This window comes from Urocampus carinirostris, chromosome 15, assembly GCF_059441175.1.
Source record: "Urocampus carinirostris isolate Australia breed hairy pipefish chromosome 15, RoL_Ucar_1.0, whole genome shotgun sequence".
NCBI lineage: Eukaryota > Metazoa > Chordata > Actinopteri > Syngnathiformes > Syngnathidae > Urocampus > Urocampus carinirostris.
In genome coordinates this window covers 2,893,647-2,915,503 of record NC_142363.1, presented here as the reverse complement: position 1 = coordinate 2,915,503, position 21,857 = coordinate 2,893,647, and the positions used below count along the sequence as shown (strand labels likewise).

The 21,857-nt window shown below is 39.0% G+C and overlaps 1 protein-coding gene across 5 annotated transcripts in view; it reads right to left on the bottom strand.

Annotated features, from left to right (window-relative positions):
* LOC148351336 (disheveled-associated activator of morphogenesis 2-like) overlaps nt 1-21,857 on the bottom strand; it is a 171,627-nt gene that overhangs the window by 112,575 nt on the left and 37,195 nt on the right. The window contains exon 1 of one of the 5 annotated variants that reach the window (XM_088354083.1): nt 5,228-5,313. The exons of the other annotated variants lie outside the window; for them this stretch is intronic. The gene's annotated coding sequence lies outside the window, so the exon portion shown is untranslated. Of the gene's footprint in view, nt 1-5,227; nt 5,314-21,857 lie in introns of those variants that run through there. 5 annotated transcript variants of the gene reach the window in all.

The following is a 21,857-nucleotide window of genomic DNA, read 5'->3' as shown; positions in this document are numbered from 1 at the left end:
CGCCGCTAGCCGCTTAGCCTTCACCTTAGCACAAGCTCTGCACCCCCGGTAGGGTCGCCTCACCGTTAGGGAAAAGGGGGACCGCGCCGCCTCGAGAATTCTTCAGGTCGAGGAGTTGATTGCTCGAATAAACGCATTTTTGCGCGTTAAAAACCCATATCCATAGGATAGAAAGTAATCCAAAGTGCTACAAGTGTTGCAAGGCAGCCACTGAATATGTAAGCAAAAAAACAAAACAATAAATCACAAAAGTAGCGAAAATAACACAGGAGCTGCTGGACTGGCTGCCATTTGCGACGGCGCCGCAAGCATATTATCCTGCTTATCATTTACACAGCCAATTATAGTTACCGTAAATTCCGGACTATAGAACGCACCTGATTATAAGCCGCACCCACCACTTTTTGGGTGATTTGACACTTTCGTACATACACAAGCCGCACCTATGTATAAGCCGCGGGCGCCCGCACTAAAGCTTGCGACACAGTAACATGTTTAGCCCGGGTTAGGCTGTAAGTTCCACAATTGTAACCTCATAGTACACAAATCCAGAACCACAGTTGACATCACAAAAAGAAAATGATACCCGTAATTAAGGTATGATGCAGACTTGTAAAGTCGGGGTCCCGTTGAAAGTAATCCAAGAAAACAAAATGTATATTTCCAAAGTTAAGGGTGGGAAAAATATATATCCACTATTATCCGCTGCGACAACAGACAGATCTACCGGTAACTCAGCTTACCACATTTCCCATCAGCCCGCGTTTGCTCCGCCCCTTATTTTTGATTCGTCCGTATAACACATAACAGAGTAAATCTCTAAAATAAATACATTACAAATATATACAGTTGCAAATACATATTATACACATATTTACGAAGAAAGACGGTACACCGAGAGAGTTTTCAAAGCTTTAATAATAATAATATAACTTTCATCCCAAACCATGCCTTTGAAAGGTACCAACACACTAGTAAGATTACGCTCGCAACGTATCAAACATACCTGTGAAAAAAAGCACCCCGTAAATGTAAAATTCACATTAGATCGTCTTCAACTTCCTTCTCATAACTATCGCGGGGGCATCTTCCTCAGTATCAGAACGTACCTTAACTTTACAGAAAATATATGCTAACATTTAGTGATTGCAGTCTTTCTTGGCGCACACATTCTACTGATCTTAATCTTATCTTTTAAACTCCTGCGCCGCTGGTGGCCATTAGAAAAATTCCATAAATTAGCCGCTTCACTGAATAAGCCGCAGGGCTGAACATTTGGGAAAAAAGTAGCGGCTTATAGTCCGGAATTTACGGTAATTTTCTTCGGTGAAGTCGAAGTCTGGCTCAAACATGATGTTTTCTTGTGACTTTTGAATGAAATTGTCATCCATTTGTAAAAAAAATAGTCCGGGATATAGCAAAGGCCTAATTGAAAATGATATTAGAAACAGCATACGAAAAAGTTGTTTCTCAATAAAGAGTATTTTTCCAACATGCTTACCAAATTTTTCGCACAATAAGGTACACCAGATTGTATGGCGTACCACCCAAAAATAGTATTTTGTGATATAGTCTTCATATACAGTGGGACCTCGCTACTTCGCGGTTAGACGTTCGCGGGTTCAGAGCTTCGCGGGCCTAAAAAAAAATAATAGTAAAATAAAATATTTTTTTAAAAAAAATGTTTTTTTTAAGCATTTTTGAAGGGGTGTGGCTACTTTGTGGTTCCACGTTCGCGGGTTCAGAGCTTCGCAGGTCTAAAAAATAATAATAATAAAATAAAATAATTTAAAAAAAAAAAATGTTTAAGCATTTTTGAAGGGGCGCCGCTGCTTCGCGGATTTTCACTTTTCACGGGTGGTTTTGGTCCCCAATAACCGCGATAACCGAGGTCCCACTGTATAACTTGATTATAAGTCGCATTGAATTAAAAATGCATTACTGTAAAGCTACAATTGCACAAAAATATACGTTTAAATTGGAAATAATTATTTTATAAAACATAAATTAACTTAATGACATCTGGTTTGACCACTTAAATTAATGAATTCATTCATAAATGGTTACTGTGCTGCACCCACCCCAAATCCTACTTTTTGTCAGCTAGACCGCAAGTGAACCACGTGCCGAATAACCAGACCTCTTTTCTTTAGTTGCTGTTTATTCGGACAATGGCCTCAACCATTACCCTAAAGATAATAAGGTATAAGTTTGCAGTAAAACTGAAAGTTCATTAAAAAAAAAGGACGAAAAAGTCCTGTTAGCTTGCTAACAATACAGATACATTCCAAGCTTTTGTTTTTTTGTAAAAATAATAGTTTAAAAACAAAGAGCAAGCAGTTCTGTAATAAAACTAATACAATTCTACAAAGGATAACTTTTTCTTATGTATTTCCATTCAGCACAGTGGGCGCTTGCCAGTGAGAGAGCTGAACATTGAGTCGTTTCTTTGGGGGGTGTTTACAGTTTGTTCAGTAGATTTTTATCATAAAGTGTCTTACCAGGAAACATACATTCTTTTATGAGCGACCATATAAGGGATTATTTAGCGAGGTACAGCAAAAACGGGTTATGTTAGTGTAACACCTTGACTTTAAACTGTTGTTTAGACTGTGCCAGATATATATACACTTTTGTTCGTAGCTCGTCCTCGGACCGAGCCGTCACAGGTTCGATTTCCGGCTCCTCAGAGTTTAATGCGTTTCCAATAAGCAGGTAGCCGTCGCCACCATTGGTGTGTGAGTGGGTGTGTGTGTAAATGGGGAATTGTGTAGCCCATTGTAAAGTGCTTTGGGAGGTCTTCAATGACTTTAAGTATTATATAAAGGCAGATCATTTATCATTACAATTTACTATCATACATTTATTGTCCAAAGCAACAACAAAAGAGGTTTTGCAATGAGCGTTCAAAAATTGGTGTCTAAAGTTACCATTGAAGTTCTGCGCTTCCCTTTTTTTCCCCGTTTAGCAACATACAATTAAAATGTTAACCACAAGAGGGCACACAAAGATAACTCTATGTTTCTCAAAGACAGAACAGTCACTGTATGCAATACTATTTAATTGTCACTACGGTATGCATTTCCTATTGTATTTTCAGCTATAAATGGTGCACCAGATAATAAGGCACACTTTCAAATTTCTGGCCAATTTGGTGTTTACTCCAGAAAACATGGTACATAATATTTTTAAGATTAATCCAAATTTCCTACATCCATTATCTGCAATCTGCACCGCTTGTCCTCAGTAGGGCCGCGGGGGTGTTGGAGCCCATCTCAGCTGTCCTCGGGCAGTGGGCAGGGGACACCCTGAACTGGTTGTCAGTCAGTCGCAGGGCACACAGACAGACAACTCACTCACAGATTCTTTCACACCTAAAGACAATTTGAACCGGCAAATAAACCAGAAGTGCATGTTTTTGGAATGTGGGAGGAAACCGGAGTGCCCGGAGGAAACCCATGCAAACTCCACACAGGAAGGTTTGATCCCATGACCTCTGAACTGTGCCGCGGACGCGCTAACCACTCATCAGCCGTGCTGCCCTTTAATCTAAATTATATATTTTTTAATATCTACACTCCAAATTTCAAAACGTTTTGTTGCACAAACTCTTAATCAAAAACACACAATAAAACATTTTAAGAGAGAGAATATCCGACTATCAGACAGATATAAAAGTATTTCTTAATTTCAAAAAAATGGAAGGTCAACTGGAACAACTTGTATTGATATTTATAGTTGCACTACATGCAAAGTCGAGTTAAGGTGCACAATTAACCAACAATGCAATAATCAATACATCAGATTAGTTTAAATATGTCATTAGTTATGTAATGCCTCAGTAGCCTTTTGAAGGACTGGCTGAGAAAGTCTGTTTTCGACTTTCCAAACTACCGTATTTTCCGCACTATAGGGCGCACCACCAAAAAATAGTTTTTTGGTCCTATATCTTCCATAGATAAGGCGCACCGGATTATAAGGCGCTACAATGGGAACGTCGACAAAACAGTCAGATGATTCAGTCCAACTGATTACCCCCTTAACATTCCCAAAGCTTGCAAAGAAGCAAATACGTGTCGTAGACACGTGCGAATGCGGTGTCTGTACGATGTCACTCAAATGCATCATTTCAAATATCATTCGGAAGGTTAAAGTCTTGGGATTCAAGAAATGCCAACCATTCCTTGGTTTCTATTTTTTTTTTTCGCTCGCAACTTTACTGTGCATATGACAATAAACACTTGGAATTGAGTTTAATTCACTCAACTCATCACAGCAACATCAAGATCGTTCTAAAACAAGATACCGGGAAAATATAAAGCCGCATAACTCACCTAAGTTCTCACGTTCAATAATGATACGCAATCATGGTCTTCTTACAACCGTGAGTGAAGTAAATCCAGGAGAGTAGAATATTTACAAATACAGACTAATGAAACATGTTTCTTTATGGCGTACTTTAGCAAGCTTGCTACGCCATTGCTAAACTCGGCCGATTGCAGGGTTTGTTTTGGCCATCTAGCCAATCCGAGGCTCCGAATAACTTCAGCCAATAGCGATCGATTTAACGGATGATTGACACATTGGTTAGCCAATGAAACGCCGGTATATAAATCCCAGCATACACCGCGGACTTGCTACGCCATTGCTAAACTTGGCCGATTGCAGGGTTTGTTTTGGCCATCTAGCCAATCCGAGGATCCAAATAACTTCAGCCAATAGTGATCGATTCAAATGATGATTGACACATTGGTTAGCCATTGAAACGCCGGTATATAAATCCCAGCATACACCGCGGACTACTCCACGTTCGGGGTAAAATCGAGTCGGCGGCTGTTGAGTAAGTTGCTAGACCTTGCGAATTTAATATTGAGCCATATATAAGGCGCACTGTGTTATCAGGCGCATGGTCAGCTTTTGAAAAAAATTAAGACTTTTAGGTGCGCCTTATAGTGCGGAAAATACGGTAATTGGAACCGTCTAAGTAAGTGTCAAATTCGCTGCCACTCCTAATAACAGACATCAAAACCTGCAAATACACATTCACATACTCATGCAGCAGGCATGAAACCACAGAAGCACTTTGAAGAAGTCCTTGCTCATGCTGCATGCGGTGCATACAGCCGTACAGTCAATGTTCGCATATTGGGGAAAAAAGAAGTAGAAAAAAAAAAAAAAATCACACTCCCACTCAAGGCTCAGATGTGAGCGCATTCTGCATACTCACACGCTGTGCACCCTGATGCAGAGACAAGCTTGCCGGCAACTCTGAGTCTTGGTCTTGAGCTAGGCCAAGCATAGCGATTGAGCCAGAGAGGGAGATAGTGGTGTGATGAAGGTGATGGAAAGAGGGAGGTGGCTTTGAAGGGAGATACTGCTGCCACTTCTTATTCAAGCCACAAACTTTTGCACAGTCGCCGTTGAGTAGAAGTAGGTCAGTGCAAAGGGAGGGAGGGAAGCAAGTGTAGTTTGTGTGCGTGTGAGTTGGGTAGGACAGACATCCATGTATGGATCCATTCATCAAATGGCTTTTGCAGGACTATTTCATTTCCTCTTCAAAACATCCATCACATCACCATACCTCCACAAGCATTACAATAGTGCATCAGGGAAAGTTCTAGGTTTTGAACTCTGAATGCAATGATAAACTGTGCCTGAATTGTTGTAAACAAAACCATCAAACATTTCTAAACACTGCTCCTATAATTCCAGCTCACAGTAGTCAGAGGTTCCAATGCAAGTATGTCAATGCACTTGAAGTAAATGCAAAATGCTTAGTTTTTCATAAATCCTAAACAAGGAATTAAATACATGATAAATCTGCTTGAGAACATCTAAAGCACTAGTCCCCAATGTTTTCTGTTCTACAGAAATGTTTAATGTCTAACAACATTCTTGCAGCCGCCCTAATAACAACACTATTAATAATGACAATAGTGATAAGCCTAAAACCACTGTGTCATCACTACACCACTCATGGTACCAGAGGGAAATGTAATAGAATGGGGTAAACAAAGTTGTCCTAAAAGATATAAATAAATGCAAAAAAAGGTTTGAGGACAAAACACAACTCTTTGGTGTATCCGTTGATGAATCAGTCTGTGAATCAATTAAAACATTGTAAATCTTATTTCGGTACTGCGTTCATAATTTGCGTGGTCATTAACTGATTTTGACCATTGCCACATGTGTCCAAAAACATGGTTTGCATGTATGTATGTATGTGATCCCTTAATCAATAGGGTGGTAGGGGCACCATTTCCTATGGCAAGTACAGCCTGATGGCGCCCATTCTTCTCCAGGCCAACAAATAGTAACAACTGTGTGATAATGAAATAAAATCGAATGCCTTTTCCGATGTCATTTACATTCCCTAGTGGTCTAGTGGTATGTATTTGGCGTGCTTACTGCTTCGTTAAGGGTTTAATTCCCGTTGCATCCAATGTTGTGTAAAGTGGTCTGCAATATTTTTCGACTGACGATAATATACTATCGTAAAACCTCGTGTGTAACGCGCACCCAAACTTTCTAACCGTATGGCCCAGTACCAAACGACACACAGGCCCCATATCAGTCTGTGGCCCGGTGGTTGCTGATTACTGTGCTAAAGCACATATGTACAAACCAGCTTCATTTTGGAATGAGGTGCTGTAGACTGATTAAATTAAAACCGAGTTATTTGGATATAACACCATTCCAAACAGTTGCTAGTCTAGGTAAAATTTGGTGGTTGTTTCATCATGCTGTGAAGCTGTCAGGCCAGTGCAGGTACTGGCAGTATTTTTAAAGTTGAAAGTCACATGGATTCCAGTCAGTATCAGCAGATACTTACGATGTTAAGATATCAGTGACAAATTTGAAGTTGGGCCGTAAGTCATTATTGAACACTTTCTGTAAATCCTATATACTTTATTTTACTTGTTAAATATCACAATGTGTGTCTGCTATAATATATAATTACAGACGCTGTCCTACTTATGAACAAGATAGGTTCCAGATGATCGTTCGCAAGTTCAATTTGTTCCGGACGATCATTCGCAAATTGAATCTGTTCGTAAGTTGCTTCAGTGCTATTATTTGTATGTTCAAGGTTTATATAAGTATATTTAAGGCTTGTATAAGTAACCTGTAGTGTTTTGTACTAAAATGAACATTTCATCAAATAATATGCTCTATAAAGATCAATAAAGTTAAATGTAACTTACTTTTGGAAGATACGTTTCCATAGGTCCTACTTCGTGTTAAAGAGTGGCCGAAAATAAGCGATCCAACCATTTTCTCAACCACATCAAGCTTTCTTATTCAATTTTCGTTTCAAAAGAAACAGCTTGCCTCTTCTTTACACTTTACACCAACCATATTGAATGGATGCACAATATATTAAACAATAAAAATATCAAAGTTCTCAGCGCGCTGGAGACAGTACAGAATGTTTACACACAAACTAGGAAGAGGAAGCGGATTTTTTCGGGTGATTGCTAGGTGACCTCTCACATCGTCAAATGTCTGTAGCGGCGGAAAGAAGCACTACAGTAATGTCCTCTACTCCGAAAAAAGTGCACACAATACAAAATCTAAATTACAGCAATGTCTGGATATTTCGAAAATCACCTCTTGAGGACAGAATTTTTTATGTACTGTACTGTGGTACCTCTACTTGTGGATGTCTCTATATACAAAAGTTTCAGGTTACTAAGTACTTCAACGGGAAAATATTTTCCGTAGTTACAAAAGCATTTCAGTATACGAAGTAAAAAAATGCAGTACAGTACGCGCCGTTATTAGCTGCCTCGAGTTACCCGAACGTAAACAAATGGGCTACGTGTATCCTAGCGTACTCTTTGTGTTACCCTGTCACAGTTCAGAGACGAGGAGCCACAGAGCACAGTGTAGCAGCAAAATCCCAGACAAACATGGCAGCTATCTTCAGGTAGGGATTGTAATTATGTTAAATAAATAAAAAATTATCGACCTATGATTTTGTTATAAACATTTCGATGTATGATAGTTCATGTTTTTTGCCTCGTATTCAAATCAATGTTTTTTTTATACTGAATGAGAATTAAGTACCACTAGGAGGCACTAAATATTACATACTGTCCCTTTAACAAACATCATTCTGAAATTAAAGATATTATATCAAGAGTTTTTACTTACGCACAGATGGTAAAAATATATGCAACAGAACCACGGTTGCACTTGTGATCGCTAAATTGAATCAACAGTAACAAAATACAGTCAGAGCAATAACATTCTTGGGATTTGCTGATTGACTGAAATCGGGTGGGCAACGGTTCAGCTTTTTTTCATGCATGTGCCCTTACTACACTACACGCTGCATAGAAGCTTGAAAGATCATGAACATAGACCCAAGCTCTCACATAAGCAATACATGAAAGGATGAAAGATGAAAACATACTCACACGCGTTGATTGGTCACTATCCAAAACATCCAACCAGGTTTACTAGAGCATTGCGCACTGGGATACAAGTGCCCCAGACATTCCCTCACCAAAATGTCCTCTCTTGTGTTCACTTGTCTGACCAATGACCAAACCTCCATTTCTGATCTTCTTACAGAGAAATTGATGACATGCCAAATCACCTAAGACACAAATAACTTGTTCTCTCAGAAAGACCTCCAGGCCACCCACCGCTACCGATTTAGACCATTAGGGCAACAAAATCAGACAACCTGTGTTTGGTCAGAGGTCACAGTGTGTAAAAATCACTAATAAGGTATTAAACATACAAAGCAATAGAAACAAATAAAGTAAAAGTGTTGTTTTGCTTACATATTATACAAATGTGATGATGTGATTGAAGAGCTGACAACAACCTTAACCGTTATGCATAAGAATGTAAACATGTGAAATGAGACAGCATTGAGTTAACTCAGAAATTCTGAGGGGTGACATCACCTGACAATTCCAGTTCAGATTTTTGTGTAAAGCAGGGAGCTACTGCCTTGAAGGTTAAATGATGAGAGCTGATACCAGGACAACAACACATTAATTCAAAGTACATTTCCATGCAAAGTGTTCCTGTACTTATTATAAAAACCCAGAATTAACCTTGGACTTTCTTTTGGGCGGTACATTGATTTCATAAGGATCTGTAAAACATAATAAGTAGATGCGTTCACATTTGGCTCAGAACAATGTGACTGAGGACAATTATATCCTACGGGCTGATAAATTTAGACTTTTAAGTCTTGAATCAGTAAAATTAAAAGCTTTAGTAAACTGTCTGCTTATGTCTTGCAGATAAACTTATGAACAAGAACAAAACAGAATACGGTTACACTTTGGATTGTTTGAGTTTTGTGGTGTCCTTGCGGATTTGTGCCTACGTGCACCTTCCAGGAAGTTTCTAAGATCCAAATATCCACCCCTTCCCAAAGACACTCCTTTTGGCATTCTTTGCAACCACAGTAATAACTGTGCCTCTTTCAATTACTTCCTCTATGCAATTCTGCAATCAGATAGGGGATGCTACGACGATGAGACAACTGAAAACCTGTTCAGCTGCTTGCCTGAAAGCTATACTGTATGTTTTCCAACATAGAGACCAGGACATGGGTGAAGTAGATATTTATGAGTATCCCTCGAGTTTCAATTAATGCTTAAGTTTCCAAAATAATTGAGCGAGTGCATTTTTGGGAAGGAAAATCCTAGGTTTCATAAGTGACTGGAAGAACACTTAGGCAAGTGGCTCTTACAAATAAGTGTGAATTTTGCCATTTTCTAATTTAATGACGCTCCCTCTTCAGAATTAAAATATATGACTCCATACTTTAGATCGATGGTGATACCTATACAAGTCTTGTTTAACCTATAAATAAAGATCTAAAAAGAACAAAAATAAAGCATTTCAATATAGATTAAGGTCATTTAATGCCAGAATTGGATTGAAATTAATATATATTAAACATTTTAAACCTAACCCACCACAAATTCTAAGAGAAAGGAATTGAGAACTAAATGCTAAATTGAATAATAAGTAGTTACAAGCCCATGCTACATTGCGTCCACCGTATTTGTCAACTTTCCAGATGATTTTGGAGCAGAGATGCACTTTTCTCCAGAGCTATATTATTGGCACCCTAATCTTTTCCTAAATTGTCTTGTTTTACAGCATCGTTGCACAAAGTTGGGGTTTCTTTACAGGATGACAAAGGTCCTAAATTATAGGTAGTTTTTGTCTGAAAACTGTGTAAATTTAGTAAATTAAAGATGACCCCCCTCTTTAGACTTGGTGAAGGCATCCATCCAGACATCCATTTTCTGTGCCGCGCATCCTTACAAGGGTCGCAGGGGTTCTGGAGCCCATCCCAGCTGACTTCGGGCAATTGGCAGGGGACACCCTGAACTGGTTGCCATAATGACAGACAACCCATTCCTTCACTCGCACTTAGGGACAATTTAGAGTGGCCAGTTAACCTGACACGTATGTTTTTGGAATGCGGGAAATCTGAGTTCACGGAGGAAAACCCACACAGGCACAGGGAGAAGATGCAAACGCCACCCGGCAAGGCTGCGGTAGCTGGAAATGAACCCTAGACCTCCGTACTCAGGGGCTGCATGCTAACCACCAAGCCGCCGTGCCACCAATGAAAGGCAGTCATAATTAATTATTAAACACACGGCCAGTTCATCTGGCTCCTTATCCTGGATATTATCATACTGACCCCACAAGGCAATTAACAGACATTTTTTAAATGTTATTTTTTTGCAGTCAGATATTATCGAGCAGCCAATAAAGGTGAAGAATTATTGCAGTCAGTGAAAAGGGTTAATTAAACTTTTGAAAGACAGATCTTCCAAGTAAACATGTATCTTTTGTGGATTACTATTGATTACGATTACTCGCTGTTACTTACTGTTTGGGATTTGCCTTTATTATCTAGTCCTATTTAACATCTTATTTTGGACAATTTTTTTAAGTTTTGTTGGCTTCCAGCCTGCATAACAAACTAGCACTGCTGGTTTTAAGAGAAGCACAGTAATCCACCTTACTTGTAAAAAGTAGACACATGTACCAAACAAATGGAAAGAGAGAAGGGTGGTATGAGTTTTGAAACCTCAAAGGATGTCCTTAAAAGTAGTTTCACTTGAAAAATAAGTAATTTTCTGGTGAGTGGAGTGGTCACTATCGCTTCACCACATGAAGCACAAGGGTTTGTTCAGCTTAGATGTGCCAAAAACAGCATTTCTAACCATTAACTGAGTGGTTGCACTTTGAAGTGATTGATTACAGTACAAACATGGCTTGAAAAGGTAAAGCCCGCTGATGATGTTGTATGACCGAAACGTGAATTGGAAAACTGACTGCATGAATCCTCGACAGTCAGTTATTTTTTTTAGTGGCAAAAAGCTGGTAATGAGATTATGTCTGTTAACTTGATTCATAATTCAGCTTCTATTTTGTGATAATTGCTCATTCCAACCACATGTGGCAAAATGAGAAGCAATTGATTCACAGAACCATCAATACAGTTGTTGGAGACCTTCTCTTATGGAACACTTTGTCCTCAGACTCTACAGTTCAAATTTAAAGTCAGTATTTTAATTTGATTGGGAGCACTACTGAACAGCATTCACTGCATTTGTGAGTTTCCAACATTGACATATTACCTTCTAATGTATAACTTGACAAATGTTTTTCATAAAGATTCCAGAATTATAACCGTTACCAGATCATGGTTCACCCTTTCTAATGGAGCATTCACGTGTTATATACCTACGCTTAATAATTTGTGTTATGAGAATAGTAAATAAAACAGTTAAGCTGATTACACAGGATACAGGTTGTACGACAAATCTAATGTTCCTACAGCAGAGCATTTGCACTTGTTGCCAAATAAGATATTTTTAGGAATCACAAAGGCTAGAAATAAATCCATCTATCCATCATTCCATCCAAAGCAAAATAGGGACAATCACTGAGCACAAATACAAACTGTTTAACAAACAATTTAGAGGGAGATGAAACCACACTGCTTTTGCAGGAGTCAAGTGATTAGACTATTACATTTACCGTTATATCTGAATAAATTGTGCAAATACACATATACTAAAAACCTGCAGTTTTAATCCTTTATAACTTAGAAATTTGGATAGCTGAAATGTGTGTTCTCTAAAATAAAACTTGTAACTATAACACATTGGTGGGCCATCAGGGCCCACATGGCCTTCTCTCCTGGCCCAAAATATCTCAATTATCCATCCATCCATCCATCATCCATTATCTGCACCGCTTATCCTCAGTAGGGTCGTGGGGGTGCTGGAGCCCATCCCAGCTATGTTCGGGCAGTGAGCAGGGGACACCCTGAACAGGTTGCCAGCCAGTCGCAGGGCATACAGGAACAGACAACTCACTCACTCATTCACACCTAGGGACAATTTACCTGACATGCATGTTTTTTGGAATGTGGAAAGAAACGGGAGTGCCCAGAGGAAACCCACTCAAGCACGGGTAGAACATGCAAACTCAACACAGGAACCTTCGATTCCGTGACCTCAGAACTGTGCCGTGCATGCGCTAACCACTGCGCTGTTGTGCTGCCCATATCTCAATTATGCGGTGTTAATTAAACTTTGTCCATGAATACTTATTAAATAATTCCAAATAGTCAGATTCCTTTATTTGCTTTTCATCTGGCTATGCTGCTTTCATATTTAAACAGTCACATTTCAGTCATTATTTGTTGCCAGGGTCAGAAATCAGCCCAGATGCCTTTACGATTAGTTCTGCAGGCCCCGAGGCATAAAATAATTGTTGATAAAACTGTTGGTTTGGCCAATCAGATTTCCAATTGATGGAGCCAGGGCCTTCTAGCTGGCTTAGGGAAAGATCAGCGGTTTCACAAAATGTGATTGGGGGCAGTAACGGAAGTATCCCAATGAAATCGTTAAGAAAAATATCCCCGTATTCACTGCTTGCCGAATGGACATTATCAGTCCTAATTAAAAGAAAAACTTGTGCCAGAAATACGACAGGCTTGACTTTCAGCCTTACCTCTGAAGGCAATAGAAAATAACTTCTTGATGGAACTCAAATACATGGGTAATCTGTGCGACAGAGTAATTGAAATATTGTAGAAAGAACGGATAGATTTTGTGCCCAAATAAAAACGATTTTTGGGGAATAAAATGTGGCTAAATTCCTAAATAATACTGCAATTTTACTAGCTTATTATTGATGTTTTTATATGTGGCGCAGCCATAAAATAGTTATCGAGGGTTGGATTGATTCAGAAATAGCACTACTGAAGGCAAAGGTATTAAAAGCACAGGCCACCACTGCTTTAACATAAAAAATGACTATAGTATACTCTGCATTTATGAAACTATTCATATTCCATGAGTGAGGTCAACAGCTGCAACACAGAGGACAAGAGTCTTCTTGGTAATGACTCAAATTCTGCATGAGGATACTCACACACATACAAATAGGACTAGCCCTACGAGGGAACAAGTCGTTTTTTAAATAGCCCGAAGTAATACAACACTAAACTAAGGCACTGTGAAGGGGGAATATGCTTGCACTTCATAAGCCCTGGTGTCACTCGTACAATAGTACCAGTCAATGTGGGAACTTCCCATGGAGACAGGAGGCCTACATCATTTCTTATTGTGTCATAGAGTTTGGTTCTGCAGATCCTGTAAGCACTTCAGGGTTAATACAATATGATGGTAATCCCATCCAAATGATCTTCGAATGGTAATAGTTAAAGCTGCTTTTTTCATCTATCCTAATAAAAAGGTTGCTAAGGTGCCATTCAACAGCAGGGTTGACGTGAAAAAGGGTCTCACAGTAGCTGAGTGACTCTTTTTTCCTCTCCTAAATAATCCTGAGAGCACTTCAGCAATAATGCTTAATAAAATATGAAAGACCCAAAAGTGCTGATGGCAGTAGGTGCTGCAGTTAAGTATGTATGCAACGTATAAATCCTCAACTTTGACGCCTTCCCAACATATTGAATGTTTTAGGGGCTGTTTGCAATGCTGAACCCTCGGCCAGCACACAAGCACGAAATGATGAAATAAAAATTGAAATTTTCGTATTATCATGTTCCCAAAGTGACTATGGAACAGAGAGAAGACAAAAAGCATGTATGGTTGCGTTTACTCTGACAAACGATTGAAAAGAAATAAATAACAGTAATTACAAGCAGGTTTCTGCCCTCCATTGTTTTATCTGTCCATTGTACAAATGCAAAGATTAGCTTCTATCTGAAACAACAATAAACATTAAAATAAAAATACCTTGAGTTTTTGGGGAATGGGTTTAATTCACATTATTAATACAAGGAAAAGCTCACAAATTGTATCCATAACTAGTTTCATTTTTAAGAAAAAGACCCTGAAAATGGCGCTAATTTTAAGCATTTTGTTTTTTACTTTACTTTAAAACTTGTCTGTACTAAAATAAGAAAATAACCCTTAAAATTAGCAAATTGATCTGATTATGACAGATGGCAGTCTCATTTTAAGATTTTGTGATAGGGTAAGGAAAATATTACCGTATTTTCCGCACTATAAGGCGCACCTAAAAGCCTTTATTTTTTTCAAAAGCTGACCATGCGCCTTATAATACAGTGCACCTTATAATACAGTGCGCCTTATATATGGATCAATATTAAGTCGCAAAGTCTTGCAACTAATGCAAGCAGCCGCCGACTAGATTTCCCCCCAATCGCGAAGTACCGTATTTTCCGCACTATAAGGCGCACCTAAAAGTCTTGTTTTTTTTCAAAAGCTGACCATGCGCCTTATAACACAGTGCGCCTTATATATGGCTCAATATTAAATTCGCAAGGTCTCGCAACTACGAGAAACAGCCGCCGACTCCATTTTTCGCGCTGTGCATACTGGGAAATATTAAACGATTGGTAGTTGCCGGGGCTCGTGTTGTATTTGTTTACTAAGTGGCAAAATGGCTACCCCATTAAACTGCTTAATTCATATTCAACAAATACAGTATTTGTCTGAATCCAGGGTTATGACTGGTGAAGATGTAAAGCACAATTTACCTTAAACAAACGCAGAATTATTCAGAATGTCACGTTTGAGAGAGAGAGAGAGCGAGAGAGAGAGAGAGAGAGAGAGAGAGATTCTCTTTCATACGTGCATTTGTATAAGAAAATGGCTCCTGTTAAGAGACACGCGTACAACGCCGAGTTTAAACTCAAAGCGATCAGTCACGCAGCACAACACGGCAATAGAGCGGCAGCGAGAGAGTTAAACTTAAATGAATCGATGGTACGGAAGTGGAGAAAGGATGAAGATAAGCTCCGCCAAGTAAGGAAAACTCAACAAAGTTTCCGTGGCAATAAAGCAAGATGGCCAGAGTTAGAGGAGACACTTGAACAGTGGGTTGTTCAACAAAGAGCGGCAAGCAGAAGTGTCAGTACGATAACTATACGTATGAAGGCAACAGCGCTGGCACAAAAACACCGGACGTGTTGGATGGCCCATTCACTGAGATATGGTCAATTCGAACACAGCAGAAGAAGAATTCGAGGGATTCGTCGATGAGGAGCTTATAGAGTGATCTTTGTTTTTCTTTTGTGTGTTTACGTTTTACATTTTACAGTTATTATGTTATTGCTTTGCACTCGTTGTTTTTGCACATTACGAGTGTCACTTTATTGCGATTGCACTAACGTTTCATTTAAAATAACAGTATCAGACGTTTTTTTCTTTGCGTGTTGACTAAATGGACAAAAAATAAAATGATATGTCGATGTTGTTCAAAGATGTCAAAGATGTGTCACGAAAATGCTTTACCTCAGAGAAAATAATAAAACGGCTGTTTATTTATTTTGGGAGTGAATGGAGTTGTGGAAAGCTTGTTTGTTAATAAAGTTTGACCTTTTTGAATATTTTGTTGACATTCCCTTGAGCGTGGCAACATCTAGAGGTTGCATAAAGTAACTACATTCTCTACTGTAGTCAAGTCGTCACATTTATTTACCGTAAATAGCCCTTAATCCCAAAAATGTCTCGAAGGACTGCACAGGATTACAATTACAAAATTGCACAATTACCTGATCTTAAACCAGCATGCACTTATAGCGCCTTATAATGGGGTGCGTCTTATGTATGGCATAAGTTTTAAAATATATCATTCATTGAAGGTGCGCCTTATAACATGGTGCGCCATATAGTGCGGAAAATACGGTAGTCCGCGGTGTATGCTGAGATTTATATACCGGCGTTTCATTGGCTAACCAATGTGTCAATCATCATTTGAATCGATCACTATTGGCTAAAGTTATTCGGAGGTAAAGGGGGCGGATCCTTTTTATCATTTACAGGCTCGCATAGGCTAAAGGGGCAAAACAAAGTCTGCAATTGGCCGAAAAAGATGCGTCAATCATCAGTTGAATCGATCACTATTGGCTAAAGTTATTCGGAGGTAAAGGGGGCGGATCCTTTTTATCATTTACAGGCTTGCGTTGCAAAAGGGACAAAACAAAGCCTGCAATTGGCTGAAAAAGATGAATGTGAATAGCATGTTGGGTAGAACTACGCCATAGAGAAAACAGTATTTTACTATTCTGTACTGTATTTGTAAATATTTTACTCTCCTGGATTTACTACACTCACGGATATAAGAGGACCATGGTTGCACATTATTATTGAACACAACGACTTCGGTGAGCTACTCCGGCTATATATTTTCCCAGTATCTTGTTTCAGACTGATCTCGATGTTTCTGTGATATCTGTTTTTAAATTAAACTCAATTTCAAGTGTTTATTGTCCTATGCACAGTAAAGTTGCGAGCGAAAAAGAAAATAGAAACTAAGGAATGGTTGGTATTTCTTGAATCCCAAGACATTAATCTTCTGAATGATATTTGGAACGATGCATTTGAGTGACATCGTACAGACACTCTTTCCGTACATGTCTGAGACATGTATTTGCTTCTTTGCAAGCTTTCGGAATGTTAAGAGGGTAATGAGTTTGACTGAACTATCTGACTGTTTTGTCGACGTTCCCATTGTAGCGCCTTATAATCCGGTGCGCCTTATGTATGGAAAATATAGGACCCAAAACGATTTTTTTTGGGGGGTGCGCCCTATAACCTGGTGCCCCTTATAGTGCGGAAAATACGGTACGTAAATGTGCCATATCGGAAAGTTTAACCCGTTTTAAGTAAGATGTAAAACATGATGAAATACAGTCAAATACAGTCAAATAATACTCCAAATTAGCAAAGACTTTGCCAAAGAAATTTTCCTTTGTGCAGAGTAAACCTGCAGGAGTACTCTGAAACTAGTACTCAATAACACCAAGTAACTCATCTCATCTCATCTCATTAGCCGTACCGCTTATCCTCAGTAGGGTCGCGGGGGGCTGGAGCCTCTCAGCAATCATCGGGCAGTGGGCAGGGGACACCCTGAACTGGTTGCCAGCCAATCGCAGGGCACACAGGGACAGACAACTCATTCGCTCATTCACACCTAGGGACAATTTGGACCGGCCAATTCACCTGAAATGCATGTCTTTGGAATGTGGGAGGAAACCGGAGTGCCCGGAGGAAACCCACCCAAGCACGGAGAGAACATACAAACTCCGCACAGAAAGTCTGGAGCTGGATTTGAACCCACGACAGGTTCCCATGACATGAACTGTGCCGCACAAGCGCTAACCACTGCGCCGCCGTGCTGCCCCACCAAGTAACTAATACCAACAAAACATTTGATAGAAAATCTTCCAATATACCAATGAAAGATAACTCTAAAAAACAACAGAAGGTAGAAGTATCACCGAGTAAAGTAAAATGAAATCTGAACAAGAATTTTATGAGTGTAGGTTATTTTTATTGTAGCAATTTAGGATGCAAAATAGTTTAGACTACAACAAGCAAATGTGTAGTCTGCAACTAATTGTGCATCACAGATTGGCACAACTGCTTTAAAGACAATTTAGCAAAAAAAAAGTACCATAGTATTTTAAATTAACATTCCCAATTTCGTCTCACTAAGAAAAAGGAATCATGCAGATTTACAAAATATGTGTAAAAAACAGAGTACAGTAAATTCCATTAGTATGTTTTTTATCAATGTTTACCTAATTCCAAATGTAAATGACCTTCACCGTTTTACAAGACGTAAAATGAAATGTTTTAGTGAGGTACTTGGTAAAACATAGGTTTGTCTAAGTCTTTAAGCCATAAAACCTATTGGTTTTAAACAAAACCACACACGTAGGTAAATGCACACATATGTCATCACCTCTGGAAAGTGGTGCAACCTTAAGAGCAAGCGTGTTTCACCACCCTGTAATTGCTCCAGTTTATGACCTCGAGGCTACATTTCCCTCTAAACACACATACATAAAAAGTTGTCATTTTCTGATTTAAATATTGTGTTTTATAATGACTTTGATGAATAAATAGTTTGTTTTCCTAGCTAGAATGATTAGTGGGACACTTTAGGAAACAATATGAAAACAAGTGTAGCCTGAATTGTTTGCAATTCCTAAATGAGTGAACGGCACCAAAACATAGTGATTAGTCACAACGGCTGGCCTAGTTTGCAGGTATCAATATCAAGATCAAGTCTCCAACTCACCAGCATTAAATGCTGAGAAATTGTTCACTCCTGTGTCACATTGAGTAAGCTAAAATAAAAACATAGGCTCATCATAATTTTTACATAATGGCTGCGTGGTGAAAAATGCTTTCTTCTTTTGGCGCTTACAGTTTTTGTTTAGCTTTCTGAGGCTTTCCCATGTTCTAGATAACCAAAATTGCTGTGTTAAGTCTGCTTTCCCTCACTGAAGGTCTAAGATCAGAGGGGTCTTTCAAATGACAGAGCTCAGATCTAAACTATTGAAAATGGCCCTGCTTCTTTGCTGTCCTGCCCCAATTTCCACCTCCCAATCTCATTGTGCGTCTTTCAACAATCATTTTCCTTTGTTACCAATTATTTTCAATTATAGCAACCGTAATAGGATGAATATACGATTATTGGAATTGGAAGTAAACGGTAGTTCTGACTTTCAGTCCGAGAGACTGCAAAAAGTACACACCATAAGCTACGCAAAAGCTTAATAACCAAGGCTACACTTGCATTGTTCCAGTACTCGTGCATATGAAGAGGATTAAATTGCTGACTGAAAAAATTCCAACTCCAAAACCAAAAGTGCACTGTGATCTCTTTTTGGACCAAGGTTAGGGACTATTTCAGTTTTCCCTTTTATGCCAAAAATAAAACTGCTACAAAAATAAATGTTTTTTTCCCCTTTGATTATGATGCCACAATGTAATTAAATTATTTAAGCATTGGCTCCAGACTGCCAAAAATTATGGAATTTTGCACTAATATTTGGGATGTAATTTACGCTTAACATTGACTCATAAATACGACCACTCATTTTTGAATATTTGTCTTTGTTGTTACAAAACTCATCTCATCTTATTAGCTGCACCGCTTATCCTCAGTAGGGTTGCGGGGGAGCTGGAGCCCATCCCAGCAATCATTGGGCAGGGGACACCCTGAACTGGTTGCCAGCCAATCGCAGTGTTACAAAACTGTTTAACATAAAAGTAAAGATGCGTGAAGGATACAAAATGCTCAGAGACACAGAAATAAGGACACAGAGGTGTTTTTGCACCGTATGTATAACATATGTCATACAGTCTGTGATATGAGCATGAGTGTGTGCCTGTTGATGATGTAAACAGGAAATGACCCTTTGGGGTTCTTGACTTACACATTTCTAATCGCAACTCAATTTTCGTGCCTCACATTCTCTTCCTAAACAAACTGCAGTTAGTGGGAGGCCTTCATGAAGCCCAAAGGAAATTCCTTGTCCTGGCATGACATCTCAACACTGACACATCCTCAACACACGCAACATACGAGTGTGGATTTAATTAGGAATAAGCAATCAACCATAAAAAAAAAACATACCCTGAAGCACACAAAAAAAAAGCGAGTGGGAAACCTACATCTGTTAGACAATGTATTACTGCAAGCTTCGGGAAATGAGTGGATCATCTGCAATGTGTGTAATCTATGAAGTAAGTAATCTTCAATGTCAAAGTCCACAACATTTAGAACTTAATGGTAAATCGTGGCAGACATACTATATATATACACACAGTGCATCCGGAAAGTATTCACAGCGCTTCACTTTTTCCACATTTTGTTGTGTTACAGCCTCATTCCAAATTGTATTAATTCAATCTCTTATCTCAAAATTATACACAAAATACTCCATTATGACAATGTGGAAAAGTTTTGTTTTTTTTACTTTTTTTGAATTTATTAAAAATAGAAAACTAAGAAATCACATTTACATAAGTATTCACAGCCTTTGCTTAATACTTTGTTGATCCACCTTTGGCAGCAAATACAGCCTCAAGTCTTTTTGAATATGATCCCACAAATTTTGCACACCTATCTTTAGGCAGTTTTGCCCATTCTTCTTTGCAATAAGTCTCAAGCTCAATCAGGTTGGATGGGAGACGTTTGTGCATAGCCATTTTCAGATTTCTCCAGAGATGTTCAATCGGATTCAAGTCTGGACTCTGGCTGGGCCACTCCAGGACATTCACGGAGTGGTTCTGAAGCCAATCTTTTGAGATCTTGGCTGTGTGCTTTTGGTCGTTGTCCTGCTGAAAAATGAACCTTCGCCCCAGCCTGAGGTCAAGAGCGCTCTGGAGCAGGTTTTCATCCAGGATATCTCTATACATTGCTGCATTCATTTTTCCTTCTATCCTGACTAGTCTGCCAGTTCCTGCTGCTGAAAAACATCCCCACAGCATGATGCTGCCACCACCATGCTTCACTGTAGGGATGATATTGGCCTAGTGATGAGCGGTGCCTGGTTTCCTCCAAACATGGTGCCTGGCATTCACACCAAAGAGTTCAATCTTTGTCTCATCAGACCAGAGAATTTTGTTTCTCGTGGTCTGAGAGTCATTCAGGTGCTTTTTTGAAAATTCCAGACGGGCTTCCATGTTCCTTTTACTAAGGAGTGGCTTACGTCTGGCCACTCTACCATACAGGCCTGATTGGTGGATTGCTGCAGTGATGGTTGTCCTTCTGGAAGGCTCTCCTCTCTCCACAGAGGAACACTGGAGCTCTGACAGAGTGACCGTCGGGTTCCTGGTCACCTCCCTGACTAAGGCCCTTCTTCCCCGATCGCTCAGTTTAGAAGGCCGGCCGGCTCTAGGAAGAGTCCTGGTGGTTCCAAATGTCTTCCATTTACAAATAATTTTTTCTGTATCCTTCCCCAGATTTGTGCCTCAAGACAATCCTGTCTCGCAGGTCTACAGACAGTTCTTTTGACTTCATGCTTGGTGTTTGTGCTCTGTCATGCACACTCAACTGTGGGACCTTATATAGACAGGTGTGTGCCTTTCCAAATCATGTCCAATCAACTGAATTTACTGCAGGTGGACTCCAATTAAGCTCTAGAAAGATTTCAAGGATGATCAGTGGAAAAAAGATGCACCCGAGCTCAATTTTGAGCTTCATGGCAAAGGCTGTGAATACTTATGTAAATGTCATTTCTTAGTTTTCTATTTTTAATAAATTCAAAAAAAGTTCACATCGTCATAATGGAGTATTTTGTGTAGAATTTTGAGATAAGAGATTAAATTAATACAATTTGGAATGAGGCTGTTACATAAAATGTGGAAAAAGTGAAGCGCTGTGAATACTTTCCGGATGCACTGTATATGTGTGTGTGTGTATACTTATATTTAGATAAACACACACACACACATATAATATAAATATATCTATATATAACTATATATAACTATATATATATATATATATATATATATATAACTATATAACTATATATAACTATATATATATATATA